This window comes from Jaculus jaculus, chromosome 1 (genome assembly GCF_020740685.1).
Source record: "Jaculus jaculus isolate mJacJac1 chromosome 1, mJacJac1.mat.Y.cur, whole genome shotgun sequence".
Lineage (NCBI taxonomy): Eukaryota > Metazoa > Chordata > Mammalia > Rodentia > Dipodidae > Jaculus > Jaculus jaculus.
Window position 1 is genome coordinate 1,525,103 of NC_059102.1, and position 15,786 is coordinate 1,540,888.

The 15,786-nt window shown below is 47.0% G+C and overlaps 1 protein-coding gene and 1 pseudogene across 1 annotated transcript in view; one reads left to right on the top strand and one right to left on the bottom strand.

Annotated features, from left to right (window-relative positions):
• Nucleotides 1-15,786, top strand: part of Stk32c (serine/threonine kinase 32C) — a 91,822-nt gene that overhangs the window by 16,985 nt on the left and 59,051 nt on the right. The window lies entirely within an intron of this gene.
• Nucleotides 11,043-13,495, bottom strand: LOC101598140 (annotated as a pseudogene).

The window sequence follows — 15,786 nt, forward strand, 5'->3', positions numbered from 1 at the left end:
TGCTCAGTCTCCTTGGCTGGCCTCCCTGTGTCCCTGGCTCTGTAATGCTAGGTCACCTCTTAGCTCCTTGCTCCACTCATGTGTTAGTGATCTCATGGCTTCAAATGCCATCTATATCATGACTCTAAAATTTACATCCCCAGCTGGGTCCTGTCGCCCACGTTCTGCCCAGCCTTGGAACCAACCTCATTCCTTGTACATCTTACTAAACGTGGTTCAGTCAAAGCCCGGTCCTGAATCCTCCATGTCAACATCACCTGAAATCCATCTTGTCCTTTTCAGTGCTCAACTAACCCTTTGGCCTCACCTTGTCCTGTCTTCCCCTTGTGTCTCTGCCCTGTCCTGCAGAGTGTCCCCTTGTGTCTCTGCCCTGTCCTGCAGAGTGTCCCCTTGTGTCTGTCCTGTCCTGCAGAGTGTCCTCTTATGTCTGTGCCCTGTCCTGCAGAGTGTCCTCTTGGCTTCACCCTCAGAAGAGCCCACCATGGCTCCCTGCCTCAGCTTCTTGTGTGCTTGGAGCATTCGCTTCTGGCCATGCATTCTCAGGGCTCTCCCCTTTGCCCAGCCTGGTAGTCAGAAGAGCTCCTTCTCCCTGCCCTCCATCTGCCTGGTGGCTGCCTGGCTCCTGTGACCAGTTGGGATGGCATGATGCTGTGCATCCTGGATCACTGGATCTGGATAACAGAGCTCCTTTATGTTCATCTTGATAGCATGGCTTGTCTTAGCTTGTCACAGGGGAAGGAGGGCTCTGGAAGGTCTCTCAGTGACCTAAGATTTCCCTGGCCTGAGAGTGGCTAGAGAAGTCATAGTGACCATTTCAACAGGGACACCCTGCCAAGCCATGGTCAGAATGCTGGAGAATGGCCACCATGTGTGCTCCTGTCATCTTGGTCACACCAGCTCCTCCTGCTTTGCCATGGCCACTGACATCTCAACACATGATATACCTTATGCCTTCCTGACATGCCCGAAGAAGGTGGCTTCTGAGTCATAATAACCTCTGGGGGTTGCTCCTGTGCCCTAGGCAGCTTAGCTTCAGGAGCAGGTGACTCCTGGAAATGTCAGGCAAGAAGAAGCCTGTGTAGTGTGGGGTATGAGACTTTGATAATGTTCCTCATGGCAAAGGGCTATCAGCCCGGTGTCCCCCTTCTGCCCCTCCCATGGAAGGCTTTGGGGACAACAGTCAGCCAGACTTCAGGGAGTTCTCCCAGGGTTATGGCCCTTTCCCTTTCTGGAGGGCCTGGTGATTCTGCGTAGCATTCCCAGGTGCTTCTGGAAAGCTGCGCTCCTTCAGCTTTGAATCCCATGGCAGGAGGGAAGGCTCCAGCATTGCTAACTGAGGCCGATTAAAGATGTAGGTAGATGGCCATTGGGATGTGCCAGGCCTGCTTCTGTCTGCAGTTAGCTGGTGACCTGTGGTCGCTGCTTCTTCCTGCAGGGAGCCTGTGTCTTGGTGGCAGTGTGAAATTTGGCTTCGCTTAGCACAGCCAAGCCATAGGCTTATCGCTTCAAGGACGGCAAGAGGCTCCCTGTGTCCTTGGAAGGCAGAGCCTGCTCTCTCACAGGAATGATCTGTGTGCTTCTTTAGGCCCCGTGTATATAGTCTTGAGGTGAGCACACCTTGGGGTCATAGATTTAAGGGGACAGTGGTCACTTGGAGACAGATAGGTTCTTCTAGACTTTGGACCTACGTGGTTGTGTCCAGTGGGTACTGTTGAGGCGGGATCTCTAGGAACCTTTTCCAAAATGAACGAGTTCCTTTAAATTACACTTTCAGGTCCCAGAGGACACACCCGCTCCTCATAGACCGAGCTAATTGGAAGGCTCAGAAGTTTCTGTTAATTACCTTTGCTGTCCAGCAGGCTCTTCTGTCACCAGTGCCGCTCTCCACACTACCTTCCAAATACACAGTGTGCCCCAGGAGATCCACTGTCAGGGCAGTGGAGGGAATTGGAAAGGAGTCAGGCCACAGAAGATGGTTCACAAGTAACCCTTGAGAGCTAGTACTACCTTGCACATGCTGCCTACCCTTGGTGGCATGGGTGAGTGGTCCTTGGTAGTTAAGTTTGTATGTGATGTCTTTCAGTGGATGAATGTCCCTGACAGGTTGTGGTATCCCTGGTCACAATGTCTCTGGGTGTTGTGTTTCTGCATTGATGTCCCTGAGCATATGTCCCACAGTGCATATTCCTTGTTGTGACGAACCTGTGTGTGATATCACTGGATGGATGTCACTGGTCCTATGAAAATCAGAAAGTCTTGTGTCCTTGGGGTAGTAGCGTCCAGTATCTAAGGCAGTAGGCAGAAGGGTACCTCAGGACATGACATGCCAGGCTTGGGCACAGTCTGAGGCATCCTCCTGAGGATCTACAGGGGCTTTTGACAGCAGCATTATCTCTATTGTCAGGTGGTCTAGCCAGAGGCCCTGCTTTGTTCTGGATGATGTCTATGGACTGTGTTCATGCTCCTGCACATCCCTGTGAAACCATCTGGGGCAAGACTTCATTTTTCTCCCTGGCTGGGAAAGCCACACAGGCCAGGTTATGTTCACTCAGGGCTCCATTGAACCTTACACACTGAGTGTCTCATAAATGCTAGTTGGGTTTTGGTAACCTCGGCAGGGAAAGAAAATGGTCAGCTGATGTGGACGTGCTTGCACCAACCCCACTGGGAGCTGGCTCCAGAAAACTGGGCCTTTTGATCATGCAGGTGTCACACAACTCTGGGTCTCCTTTAGGGCAGGGGTCAGTGCATCCCATCTAGCTGCCTCTGGGGGGCCACATAGAGATTCCAACCACGTTGCTTCTTTCTTAAGTGGCATTGATGGGCATCCCCACAGATGAAGCCCTAGCGACTTTGGACCTGGGAACCCTGCCTTTCCTGATGGGTGATGATGTGACAGCTCCATGAGCTTCCTGGCTGCTGCTGTGGACTCGTGTTTGTGGCACCTCTCTCTCATCCCCTACGTCATATTTGAAATAAAAGGACTACATGAGACAGTGTCAGAAATAAAAAAGAAGGACTCTAGGCTGGAGGAATAGCTTAGCAGTTAATGTAAATCCTCTATTTCCAAGATAGTGGATTAGGAGGTGAGGCCTTTGGGAGGTGATGGTGTCGTGTGGGTGGAGCTCTCATGATGCCCTTATAAAAGGACCTAGAGAGTTCCCTTACCCTCTTTGGCCATGTAAGGACTTGGCAGGAAGATGGGTGTAATTCAGGAAGTGAGCTCTCACCAGACATTAAATCCTCCAGCCTCTTGACCTTATATTTTCAGTTTCCAGAACTGTGGGAAATAAGAGAAATAAATGCATAAGCCACCTAGTCCATGGTAATTTGTTGGCAGCCCTAACAAAGACTATCATTTTTGTACATTATTTTGAGAATGTTCAGATCTTCTTCAGTGGGTATGTGGGGGGTTATTACTACTGAGTTGTAAGTGCTTCCTCCTTAAATATCTGTAGCTTAGCTGAATCTTAGATGAGTATCTGTGCTGTGAGTCCTTTCTCCTGGGCTGTGGCTACCCATTCAGTCTTGGTATTCTCTTTTGATGAGCAGTCTTTCTTAATTCATGCTTTCTTCATTTTGTCTAGGAAATCTTTGTCTTTTGATAGATTGTGATCCTTGAAATCAAACCACATGCTAAGTACATGTCCTACTTCTCGTCTACACCCCATTCCCTTAAAGCTAAGTTTGGGTCTAAGATAATTTCAAAGTAATATTTGTGTTGAGTGAAAAGTAGGGACATGGAGAAAGGAAGGGAGGAGGATACTTAATAGGTTGATATTGTATATATGTAATTACAATGATTGTAATGGGGAGGTAATATGATGGAGAATGGAATTTCAAACGGGAAAGTGTGGGGGTGGGGAGGGAGGGAATTACCATGGGATATATTTTATAATCATGGAAAATGTTAATAAAAATTAAAAAAAAAAAACAAAAAAAAGAAAAAAGAAAAGTAGGGACAGAAGTTCATTTTTTCTGTGTGGACATCCAGTAACCCCAGCACTGTTCATTGAAAGGAATTTTCATTTCCCAATTGGATTCCTTCTCACCCGTGATAAAACTCAATTTTTTTTTGGTTCCTCTTTTTCTCTTTTCTTATGCTGGTGATACTGGCTTGGTTAGATGCTGTGTAGTAAATCTTGAGGGGAGACCATTTGTGTTCTCCAACTTGTTCATTTCCCATGTGCTATTGACAGTTTTAGGTCTTTTGTATTTCCATATAAATTTTAATTCAGTTTTCACATAAAATCTGTTTAGGTTTCAGATGGAGTTATGCTATAAATATATAAATCAATTTTAAGGAGACGTGACATCTAAATAATGTTGTTTTCCAATCTGTGAGCTTGGTGTATCTCTCCATTTATGTTCTTTTGAGTTTCTCTTAGCAATGGTTGTAGAGGTGTGTGTGTGTGTGTGTGTGTGTGTGTGTGTGTGTAAAAAAGAGAGAGATGAGTGTGTGTAATGACATGCATGTATATCACTGTGTCTGACTTTACATGGGTGTTGGGGATCCAAATTCTAGCAGCCAGGTTTGTGTAAAAGTGCTGTTGGCCATTGAGCTATCTCCTTAACCCATTTGTAATTTTTGGTAGTCAGGCCTTACACATTTCTCATTAAATTTGTCACCAACCTGAGCTGGAAGGCTCCTCCCTGTTGACTGACTAACTGTCACAGTGCTGGAAAGTGCTGTTAAGCCTGCTGGGGGAGAACAATCATCAATGGGCTTAACCATCAGTGGACCTTTTAGCTACACAGCTAGTCAGCCAGGCAAAATGTGCCAAGTGGTGCAGTGGTGGCATGTCTGTTGTGGGAGAAACCAGCTGCGCTGTGCTTGGATTTGTGGCCTGCTGCCTGGAAGGGAATTCAGAGTACTGAAAAGTCTATTCAAAGCCTGTGTCTGGGACGTTCTTAAAACCCTAGAGTGAAGCTACTACTGGTGTTTGGCTAAATGGGTATGTTCATGCCCATCTGTTAATGCTCCTCTCTTTGGCTTTCCACACTGTGACAGCTGTCCACTCAGGGGTCAGTCTTCACCTGCCACCTTGTTTGAGATAGGCTGTTCCTTGCAGTGTTGCTCTGGAGTCAGCAGACCAGCTGGTTTGGGGTTCTCCTGACTTAGCCTCCTGTTTCAGTACTGCATTGGGATTACAGAGGTATGTGCCACTACTTCTGGCTTGTGTGGGTTCTGAGGGTCCAAACTTCCATTCTCAGGCTTCCACAGCAAGTGCTTTTCATCCCCGACCTGTCTCCCTAGCCCTGTTGTTTTTTGAGACAGGGTCTTACTATGTAATTATAAGTATGTGTCACCATTCCTGCCTTGGCATATCTTTCTGATTAATTAAGCCTCTATTAGGATAAGGCATTCCTTTTTATTTTTTTTTTTACCTTAGGTCACATGACATTCCTTGGCTTAAAATCACAGTAGTAATAATACGGCCATTTAGTTCTCTCATAGTTGCTGTTTTCATGATATCACTCTTCTGTCTTTAAGCTGAAAGTACATCCCCTCCCCCCACCCAAGTGTGACAAGGCTGGGTCTTGAAGGCATTGAGGGTCTGAAGTGTCCAGTTAGTCTGACTTAGCTACTCCACAGACCCCCTTAGCTTCTTGTGTCTCCACCCTTTAGTTATCAGCTCCTGGCAGCAAGGCTGTGTCCTGGGGTCTGCCCTCAGCAGCCCCTGCAGGCCAGCTGCCATGTGACACCTAGCTGAGTGACTCCCAGGACTCACTTGTGTTTCATGGTGCTCTGTAAAGAAGGTCATTTATATCAGAGGTCCAGGTTACTTGAAAGGACTTCAGTCACAAGTCTAGGAATTGGGAGAATCTAATGTAAAGAAGGGAAAGTTCAGGCTGGAGATGCGATTCAGTTGGTAGGGTGCTTGCCAAGAATGTAATAGGCCCTGGGTTCAATCCCTAACATTGCATAAACCCAACACTGAGGAGGTCGAGGCAGGAGTATGGTCAGAAGTTCTGAGTCATCCTTAACTCTGTGGCAAGTTTGAGTACAGCCTGGACTACATGAGACAATGTCAGAAATAAAAAAGAAGGGCTCTAGGCTGGAGAAATAGCTTAGCAGTTAAGGTGTTTGTCTGCAAAGCCAAAGGACACCAGTTCGATTACCCAGGACCCATGTTAGTCATATGCACAAGGGGGCGCATGCGTCTGGCATTCATTTGCAGTGGCTAGAGCCCTGGCATACCCATTTTCTCTTTCTCCCCCTTTCTCTCTGTCAAGTAAATGAATGAATAAATAAATAGATAAATAAAATATTTAAAAAGAAGAAGAAGAAGAAGAAGGGCTGGAGGGAAAGCCTAGCACTTAAGGCATTTGTCTTCAAGGCCAAAGGACCCAGGTTTGATTTCCTAGGGCCTGCGTTAGCCAGATGCCCAAGGGGATGCATACATCTGGAATTCATTTGTAGTGGCTGGAGGCCCTGGCACGCCCATTCTCTTACTGTCTCACTCTCTTTCTCTGTGAAATAAATAAATAAATAAGATAAAATATTTTAAAAAATAAAAATAGAAGCAAACATGAACAGAAGAGGATGAGGAACGGTGATGAGGAAGAGAAGTTCTGAAACCCCAGTTGTTAGCTCTGTGCTGTTTGTCTGTCTGACTTTCCATCCTTGGCTCTGCTATTACCTCTGAAAGCTGGGCTGCGTCCTCATCCCCTGTGACCTCCGGGCTTTGGATTGCCAGCCTGGGCATGGCTCCCTGCAGCGCATGGGGACATGGGTGGCTCTTGCAACAGCTGGCTGTTTCCACATGTCAAGGCCACCATGAAACCATACCAAGCGAGGTTTTGGTCACTCGTTACCTTCCTCCTCGTCTTCCTCTTTTCTGGGGTCTCCCAGCCCCAGCTGCTGCTTTGACAGCTTGGGGAAAGAGCTGCTATTTCCTGGGCCCTGCCCAGATCTGCTCTGTTTTTTGGGTCAAAACTGCTTCCTTCACTTCCAGGACGTGGGTGGCTCCTTTTCAAAGGGCTAGACACTGCCTTGCTTCCTCTGTGATTGGGGTTCCATCTCGAATCAAGCCCCAGGCCCTCCCTTTGGGTGTTTCTGGCCTAGTTTCTAACAGAGTTGTGAAGATCTGACAAAAGAATGTTGTTGGTCTGGTGTCTTGGGCCAGCCTCGATCTCCACTTGGCATAGCTCTGTGCAGTACTGCCTCTGCTATTGCTTTGGATGTCAAAGGCCTTGTGCTTGTCAGATGATAATTTTGCTGGGAACACCTTCAAAACCTGTATGCTCTGAACAAGCACCCGCTGGCAGGTTCTTCTGTGACTCAGCTCCAGTACAGCTGTCCCCAGAGTTATTGCTAGCCAGGCCCTGGTGCTAAAGAGGGTCAGGGCTCCCTCAGACCACCTGCAGGTGCTAAAATGACTCCAGTCGCCGGGCAGAGGTGACTAGGTGTGTCTCTGGAGCCTGGAGGGCTCAGCTGGCCACATTGGTGTGGGCCCTCTGTGGCTGGTGGATCTTTGTGGTGGAGGTCCTCTGTGGGCAAGCCCAGCTTCCTCAGGCTTAACACTAACCAGCTCCCCCTGACAAGCTTAGTGATCCTTTATGGGAGATGGTCTTTTGTGGATGGTGGCCCTATGTGGGCAGACCCAGTGTCCTCAGGCTGATGATGACCAGCTGAGTGACCCTTAGTCATTCTGGCCCTTCTCCAGATGTTATGGTCACCCTCTACCCTCTGATGGTGAGTAGGGTGCAATGGAGTGTCTGCATTGGATGGAGTCCACAGAAGAGTGGCCGCTGGTAGCTGAAACATTTAACATTAACATTCTACTGGTCTCATCCAGGCAACTGAGCAGTCAGTTTTCTGGTGCTGTCCTCAAAGTAAATGGACTGTTTTCCCTCCAGTGGGGCTTCTGTGTGCTCTTTGTTTCATCACTGTACCCAAGAAAGCCCTGGCCACCAGTTAAATAAGGCAGCTTTAGGTTAGCCACTGAAGGACAAGCATAGAGTTGACCAGGTACTTAGCACCACTTACTACCACCTTCACTGGCCGCTGAGAAACTGTCCAGAGAACCTGTTCAGGGGATGGCACTCATGGCCATCAGCCCAGGGAAGGCTGGAGTTGGCATTCTGCCCAGTGGAGACACGTGACCCAGGTTGGGTTGCGTGGTGAGCTGGCTTCTCTCTGGAGAGCAATGGTGGGAGGCTCTGTGAGGCCTCGAAGGTACTGCTAGATTATCAGCACCTCTGAGATTCTGCCTGGGTATTTTAAGCACAGCCCCAGCTCCTGCTGGCTAGAGTGTTACACAACTTAGCACCTCACCCTCACCCAGCACGTGTGGTACCCCCAGGGCCGTGGGATGTAGCTGGCAGCCCTGTTGGCAGGCTACATCAGAGAGAGGCATCCTGCCCTGCATCATGTGGACAGGTGGTTAGTTAGAAGCTCCTGCCAACCTCAGTCCTCATAGAAGAGTTGCTTTCTCTAGAAGGACTAGTCTGAAGGGAGTGTGTTCAAATCCTCTCCCGGCCCGGATCCAGCGGAGGGGCTGTGATGACCATGGTATAGGCAGAGTCCTGCTGCTCACAGATCCTTCTCATAATTGGTCTTTCTCCTGCCGATGTCTCAGGGCGTCTACTGGTCCTCGAGCCAAAGTTGATGGACCTTCAAGTGTTCTGAGGTATTTTTGATTTCCTTTGATTGTGACCTGCAAAGTCACCTGAGCAGCACCAAGTGTGAGCCTCCCATCTTGGAAGCCAGCCACTCCCAGAAAGGGTTTACAGCAAATTCAAAACCAGCCTAGGCAATTTGATGAGACCCCATCTCAAAATACAGAAGTTGAAAAAAATGGATTGGATGATCAGGGCTAGAGCTTTAGTTAGTAGAAAGCTTGCCTGGCATGTCTGAAGCCTTGTTTTTGATACCCAGCACCACATAAACCTGTTGTGGTGATGTGTGCCTATAATCCCAGAATTTGGGAGGTGGAGACAGGAATATCAAGAGTTCAAGGTCATCCTCAGACCTTTGGCTACATATGCAGTCTCAAAAAAAGCAAAAAACAATCAAACAAAAAAAAAAGGTCTGTATAATGGCTTATTTGTAAAGTACTTGTCTAGTATGTTAGTATGTATGTGGCCCTAAGTTCAATCCCCAAGAACACTAAAATAAAACTCCAAGGTTTTAATTTAGGATGGTAATGGCATATGAATGCATTCTCAGAATATTGTTTCTTTTTTTGAGGTAGGGTTTCATTCTAGCCAAGGCTGACCTGGAATTCACTATGTAGTCTCTGGCTGTCCTTTAACTTACAGTGATCTGCCTACCTTGGCCTCCTGAGTGCTGGGATTAAACGTGTGTGCCACACGCCTAGCTGAGAATATTGTTTCTTAAAAAGCAAGACAAAGGCTGGGTGTGGTGGCACACACCTTTAATCCCAGCACTCAAGAGGCAGGGGTAGGAGGATTGCCGTGAGTTCGAGGCCAGCCTGAGACTACATAGTGAATTCCAGGTCAGCCTGGGCCAGAGCGAGGCCCTACCTCAAAAAAAAAAAAAAAAAAAAAGAAAGAGAGAAAGACAAGTGCCGGGCATGGTGGCGCATGCCTTTAATCCCAGCACTGGGGAGGCAGAGGTAGGAGGATCTATGTAAGTTCAGGGCCACCCTGAGACTACATAGGAATTCCAAGTCAGCCTGGCTGCAGCAAGACCTTACCTGGGGGCAGGGGGGAGACAAACACAACCCCAACCCAGTCATGTTACGCCTGTGGTCACTGGTTCAGGGCTACTAAGAGTGCAGTTTCTTCCTGTGGGGTCAGCTAGGGCTGTCCCAGTGTCTCTTGCTCCTGCTTCTAATTAACAGAGATCCTCCAAGGAGACAGAAGGACCCCAGTAAGCTCTTTGGTTTGGGGCTTGTTAGTTGTGAATGTTGCCACCGCTCACTGACCCAGATGGAACGTTGTGAGTTGGTGATGGTGAAACTTTCTTGGCCTGTAGTGGAACGGTGTGGACCACTAGTTAGTTCCTGACTGTTGGTCAGTATTGCTTGGTATAGGCCACCATGGTGTGTGGGCAGCCAGCACTGGCTGTGAGCAGTGTGTCATTTAGTAAGTCAACATGGTGTCTCCTTGGTATTTCAACTATTTATTTTTTAATTTTGTGTGTATGTATGTGTGTGTGCATGTGTGTGTGTGCACTCATAGGATATGGATGTCAGAGGACAACTTTTTGGTCAGCCCTTACCTTTCCACCTCATTTAAGATAGGGTTTTTCTCTCTGGTTCTCATTCTGTTGTGCTTGCTCTGGACTTCTGGAAAATTCTCCTGTCTCTACCTTCCATCTCATCATCAGCATTCTGGAACTACAGAAGCCCATCAACAGCTTCTGGCTTTTTATGTGGGGTCTGGGAAATTGAACCTAGGTCCTTTGGCTTTGCAGGCAAGCATCTTAACTGCTAAGCCATTTCTCTAGCCCAGTTCACAGTTTTTTTAAATGTACTTTTTTTTAACCTTTTTGCCATTTTCATACATGTATATAATATATTTTTATCTTATTTCCCCAGTTACCCTCTCTTATCTCCTCTCCACCCTTCTTTTCCATTAATCACTTACCTACTTCTTTAAAATTAAAAAAAAATTATCTTTTTGAGAGAGGGAAAGAGGCAGAGTGAATGAGTGAGAGAGTGATAGAGAGAATGGGTATGCTAGGGTCTCTAGCCACTGCAAACAAACTCCAGATGTGTGCGCCACCTTGTGCATCTGGCTTACATGGGTTCTGGAGAACCAAACAAAGGTCCTTTAGCTTTACAGGCAAGTGGCTTAACCACTAAACGAGCTCTCCAGCCCCCCCCCAAATATTTTTTTTAAATGAAAAGTATACCAGTTTCACTTTATTAGCCTAATAATGTAGGAATATGAGAAGGGGAATGAGGTCAGGTATGAAGGAAGAGGGTTAAAACTTATGATAAGGATCCTTCAAAACTGATGCAGTCCTCTGTCACCGCATGTCCCCCAGGAGCTCGCTGCAGTCGGAGCGGTGGGAGCAGATGTGGTCTCCACCTCCAGGCCCAGCAACCCATGTCTGGACTCCTCCGTTACAGTGTGATGAGGTCCACCAGGTTGCCCTTAGGAGGAGTCATGCTGTCAGGGAAGAAATTCACTAAGGTGTCAAAGAGCTGAGTTCTTTGAGCCTAGGTGTGATCCACATCAGAAAAGCCTAGAGCTGTAAAATCTGAGCCAGACTTGAGAGCTGAAACTAGGAGTTGAAACTCTTTTGTCTCTTCTGGGTCTGAATGATCCACAGTTATGTAAATATCGTTTTGTAAATATTTCAGAGCACTAAGGGGGTCCATTTGGGCCTTTTCTTCAAACCTGTGTTTTCTTATGAGGTACTTGCAATGCCTGAGTAAATAATCTTTTGAAGGCCTACATAACTTCAGTGACCAGAAGTCATCTAGTCTCATCTTTGGAGAGCAAGATTTTCCTGGATTCCCACCAAATAAACAATGAACCTTGTGTAATTCATCATAGACGAGCTGATGGGCAAATCTTAGACATGGCTCTTCCTCTTGCAGACTTTTATTTAGATTATCCTTTGCAGCTTGGTCATTCTTATATACACAAGACCAAGTATTCCTCACAATGTCATAAATCCAGAATGAATTTCTGACATTTTCTTCCCTCTTTTCCTTGTCTTTGCTGAGTCCAGATAAAACATGTATTTCATTCAGTTCTGGGTCAGTAGTTGCTTGCTAAGTGAATCCTGTCATTGGAACCATTTCAGAGTCTTTCTTGGTGCCATCTGATATTATATCTACATGATCAGAGTCCACATCATAACTAACGAAATCATTCAAATAGGTCTTAGATTGCTGACCACCAAATACATACAAGCAACGATATTTTAGTGGAACAGCATGCAGTGTCCTATCCGAGACTGGATGTCCTCAGGCCCGGCATTACAGGTTTCCTCTCGAAGAAGTTTTCAGGTTTGACATTGACAGTTGAAAGCAAACAGCCCACTGAATTGTGGTTCACTGGCTCTGCTGTCATCTACACTGCCATTACAGGTCAAAATTCTACCACCAAAGGTGTAGATCATGTGTTTCTCTGAGTCCATACACATCTCGTGATCAAACACCAGCTTTGGCCCACCATCAGCAGCAGTGTCTTCACTCAGTAACAGCCACGTGTTTGAGTCAATGTCATAGCGATAGAAGTCACTTTTCAGAGATTTGCTGTTCCTCACAGAGGAATCCAAAAAGCGTCCCAATGTGTAGATTTGCCTCCGCTGAATGTCAATGCACATTTTTTTTTTTTTTTTGGTTTTTTGAGGTAGGGTCTCACTCTAGCTCAGGCTGACCTGGAATTCACTATGGAGTCTCAGAGTGGCCTCGAACTCACGGCAATCCTCCTACCTCTGCCTCCCGAGTGCTGGGATTAAAGGCGTGCGCCACCACGCCCGGCAGTCAATGCACATTTTATGACATGATCTGGCACTAGGGCCATTCTCTTTCTCAGTGTCTCTAGAGATACATGTCCACTGGTGCTCCATCACACTGTACGCCCAGAAGTCAGCAAGATCTTATGTTCCATCCCAGCCACGAAACAAATAAACAGTCTCTGTCTGGACATCAGTAACCATCTGATGGCTTCCCCTCATTCCTGGCCGATTATCTTCACTATCTCCTTTGGTGCTTTTAGGAATGATTTGACTCCACTGTGGCTTGTACTCCTGTTGACTGGTGTACTGATTGAACAATCCATCATTCACAGCTTTCTCAATCAACTCTTCACAAGCATAAAAGTCCCCCTTCAGCACCAGCTTGTCATGCATATCTGTTAACATTGGGTGCTCCAGTGCAATCTTGGTTTTCTTTTGCAGAGATTCAAAAGCCTCTGTGTAGTGTTGTCTGAAGTGTTTTAAACAAAGGTGAATGGCTTCCTGTTCACGGTACTGGCTGTACCAGTTGAGAGAGGGTTGTACTACATCAGGATCATCAATGCCACTAAGTTCAAAATACCAGATGCTAAAGTTAAAGCTGGGCCCCCAGGACAAAAATGGAACAGTTTTAATGAATCGACAGGGAAATATCTGTTCATCAATTTTATGTTTCAAGGTGAATATTTCTATATTATTATCATTCTTTAGGCCACTGGACAATAGCTCTGTCATATTTTCTTCATTCATTCCACCAAAGACTTTATTTCTTCAAATTGCAGACATGAGTTTTCTCATATTTTCCAAATGTTATATTTTGAACTATAGCAGGCCTTTCAAGCTTCAGGATCAGATACTGGGGAGGATAGTTACTTTCTGAAGACCATCGTGAAGATTGGTCATTTGGTTTATCCACTAAAATATTCCATGATCTTCCTGGAATTCCAGGCATGTTCCACCATGCCTAGCTTGCTGAAGGGTCTTTCATTGTTCATTCTAGATGACTTTTTCGGGAAGGTAGGTGGACGAGAAGGAGTTCCACTTGCGCCGCGCGTAGGGCAGAAGCTGGCACTCGGGCGCCACAGCAACAGCCCCGCCAGCCGACATCTTGTCAGCACCAGAGCGACCTCCAGCTCCCCAAATATTTTTTAATTAATTTATTTATTTTAGAGAGAGAGGCAGATAGATATGGGGGCGGGGAGAAAGAGAGAATGGGCGCGTACCAGGGCCTCCAGCCACTGCAAACTCCAGATGCATGCGCCACCTTGTGCATCTGGCTTATGTGGGCTCTGGGGCATCGAACCATGGTCCTTTGGCTTTGCAGGCAAGTGCTTTAAATGCTAAGCCATTTCTACAGCCTCACTTTCCTATTTTTATGCTTTATTTTTTACTTACTAAGCATGGGCAGGAGGTTATTTACTAGAGGATGGGGAGTGACCGGTGGCCACACCACTGAAGAGTGTGACTCCCCTTCCCCAACAATTACTAGCTACTACTAGCTCCTCTGGGAGATATGGGATTCTTATGTGCTCTTCCTCTGCCCATGATGGTTGGTTCAAGCTTGTGCAGGAAATCACAGCTGCTGTGAGTTCATGGCGGTAATGACCATGTTGGATCCAGAGTACACCATTCCCCAGCTCTCCTCCCCATCTACTACCCTTGCTACTTTTACAGTCTTTCTGCCCTTCTTCTGAAAGATTCCTCGAGCTTTGGAGGAGTGGGTTAGCTATCCTGTTTGAAGCCGAGCACATAATAGTCATAATTTCAGCAGTTTCGCCAGCTATGCATCCCTGCATTAACCTTTTGCCCATTGTAATAGTAAGAAACTAATGTGATTGAGGCTTCAAAGCAGGACTAATCTGTGGAAACAATAATAGCTATTTGGAAAGTGGTCTGACTTGCTGTCCATTTAGCATAACCACAGTAGTTAGCTGTGGACTCATGTCCCTAGCTATAGGCTTTTGGCCAGGTTTACAGTACCTGGCATGAAATCCTTTCTCATAACGTGTGTGTGTGTGTGTGTGTGTGTGTGTGTGTGTGTGTGTGTGTGTAGATAGATAGATATAGATATATAGATATAGGTTTTTCAAGGTAGGGTCTTGCTCTAGCCCAGGCTGACCTGGAATTCACTACAAAGTCTCAAGGTGCCTTGAATACATGGCGATCCACCTACCACTGCCTCCTAAATGCTGGGATTAAAGGCGTGAGCCACCACACCCAGTCTCGTAATATTTTTTAAAAGTTTATAAGCAATGTTTGTCTCATGGTTCTAGAGACCAGAAGTCCAAGAGTTTGGCTCAGTGCTGGACCCTAAGGGCCTGTCACTGTGTCCAAACATGGCACCGGCCTTACATGATAGACAGCGCCCCCGCTTGTAGTGCTGGGAGGCTTTGGAATGGAGTTACACTTTCTCTGTTGGGAGCTGTTAGACTTTATGTGGCTGAAGGTGTCCATTCACCTGAGATCTCTTCTCTAATGGCTTCTGTGGTTTGCTTTCTGCCAAGAGATGCCTTGTTGCAGAGCTACAAATGATCCTACCATCTCCCATGTTTTTAGGATGGTTTTAGAGCCAGTATACATGTGTGCACATGTTTGAATTTTGGGGAGAGATCCAACTTTCAGCTTTTCTTCTCTGGAGTGCCTTCTTTGTCGCGTGCTGAGTTTCTCAGGTTCCTGGGTCTCTGAAGATTCTGCCTCGGTTTTGTCTTAGCAGACCACCTTGGTTCTGTATCTCCTTCAAAAAGGCAGCTGAGTGTCAAGTCAGAGGGTAGGTCTGCAGGGAGGAGTGGTAGGAGAGAAACCTTTCTCTTGGGGTCTCTCCCTGGATGGGCCCACCAAGATCACCCCTGACTGTCCTCTTAGGGCCAAGGAGAGGCTCAAAAGATCTGCTTTAGGATGGATGTGTGAGATTTTGAGAAATGTTGGGAGACCCTCACCCAAGATGGCCAGAACTCAAGCTGTCCCTGGGATACTGGGCTGAAGGCCATGTTTGGTACTGGGTAGGAAATGAGTTGTCAGCAGTCGGAAGGAAGCATGGCACAGCTTGGGTCAGGGCCAAAGGAAGGCTAGCAGGTGATTTGGCTGTGACTCTCTTCCTTGGGGTACAGCACTAAGGTTGGGTTCAGGCAGGTCTTTCAGGCTCCTGAGGTTTGTTCTCAGGAGAGGGAAGTTGCCTAGTAGGACTGAGGAGACATTTGTATGTTCTGAAGGCCCGAAGCTCCAAGTGTGGCCCTAGCCATCTTGGCCTAGCTGCCCTGCACAGGGCACAGCTGGAACCAGAGCCAGTTTTGTGGCATCACTATGCCTGGGTCTGCAGCCCTGGTGCTGGTGATGTCACTGGTTGCATAGCAGCTTTGGGAAGGGCCTGTGGGCCTGACTGCCTTTACCCACCACAATCC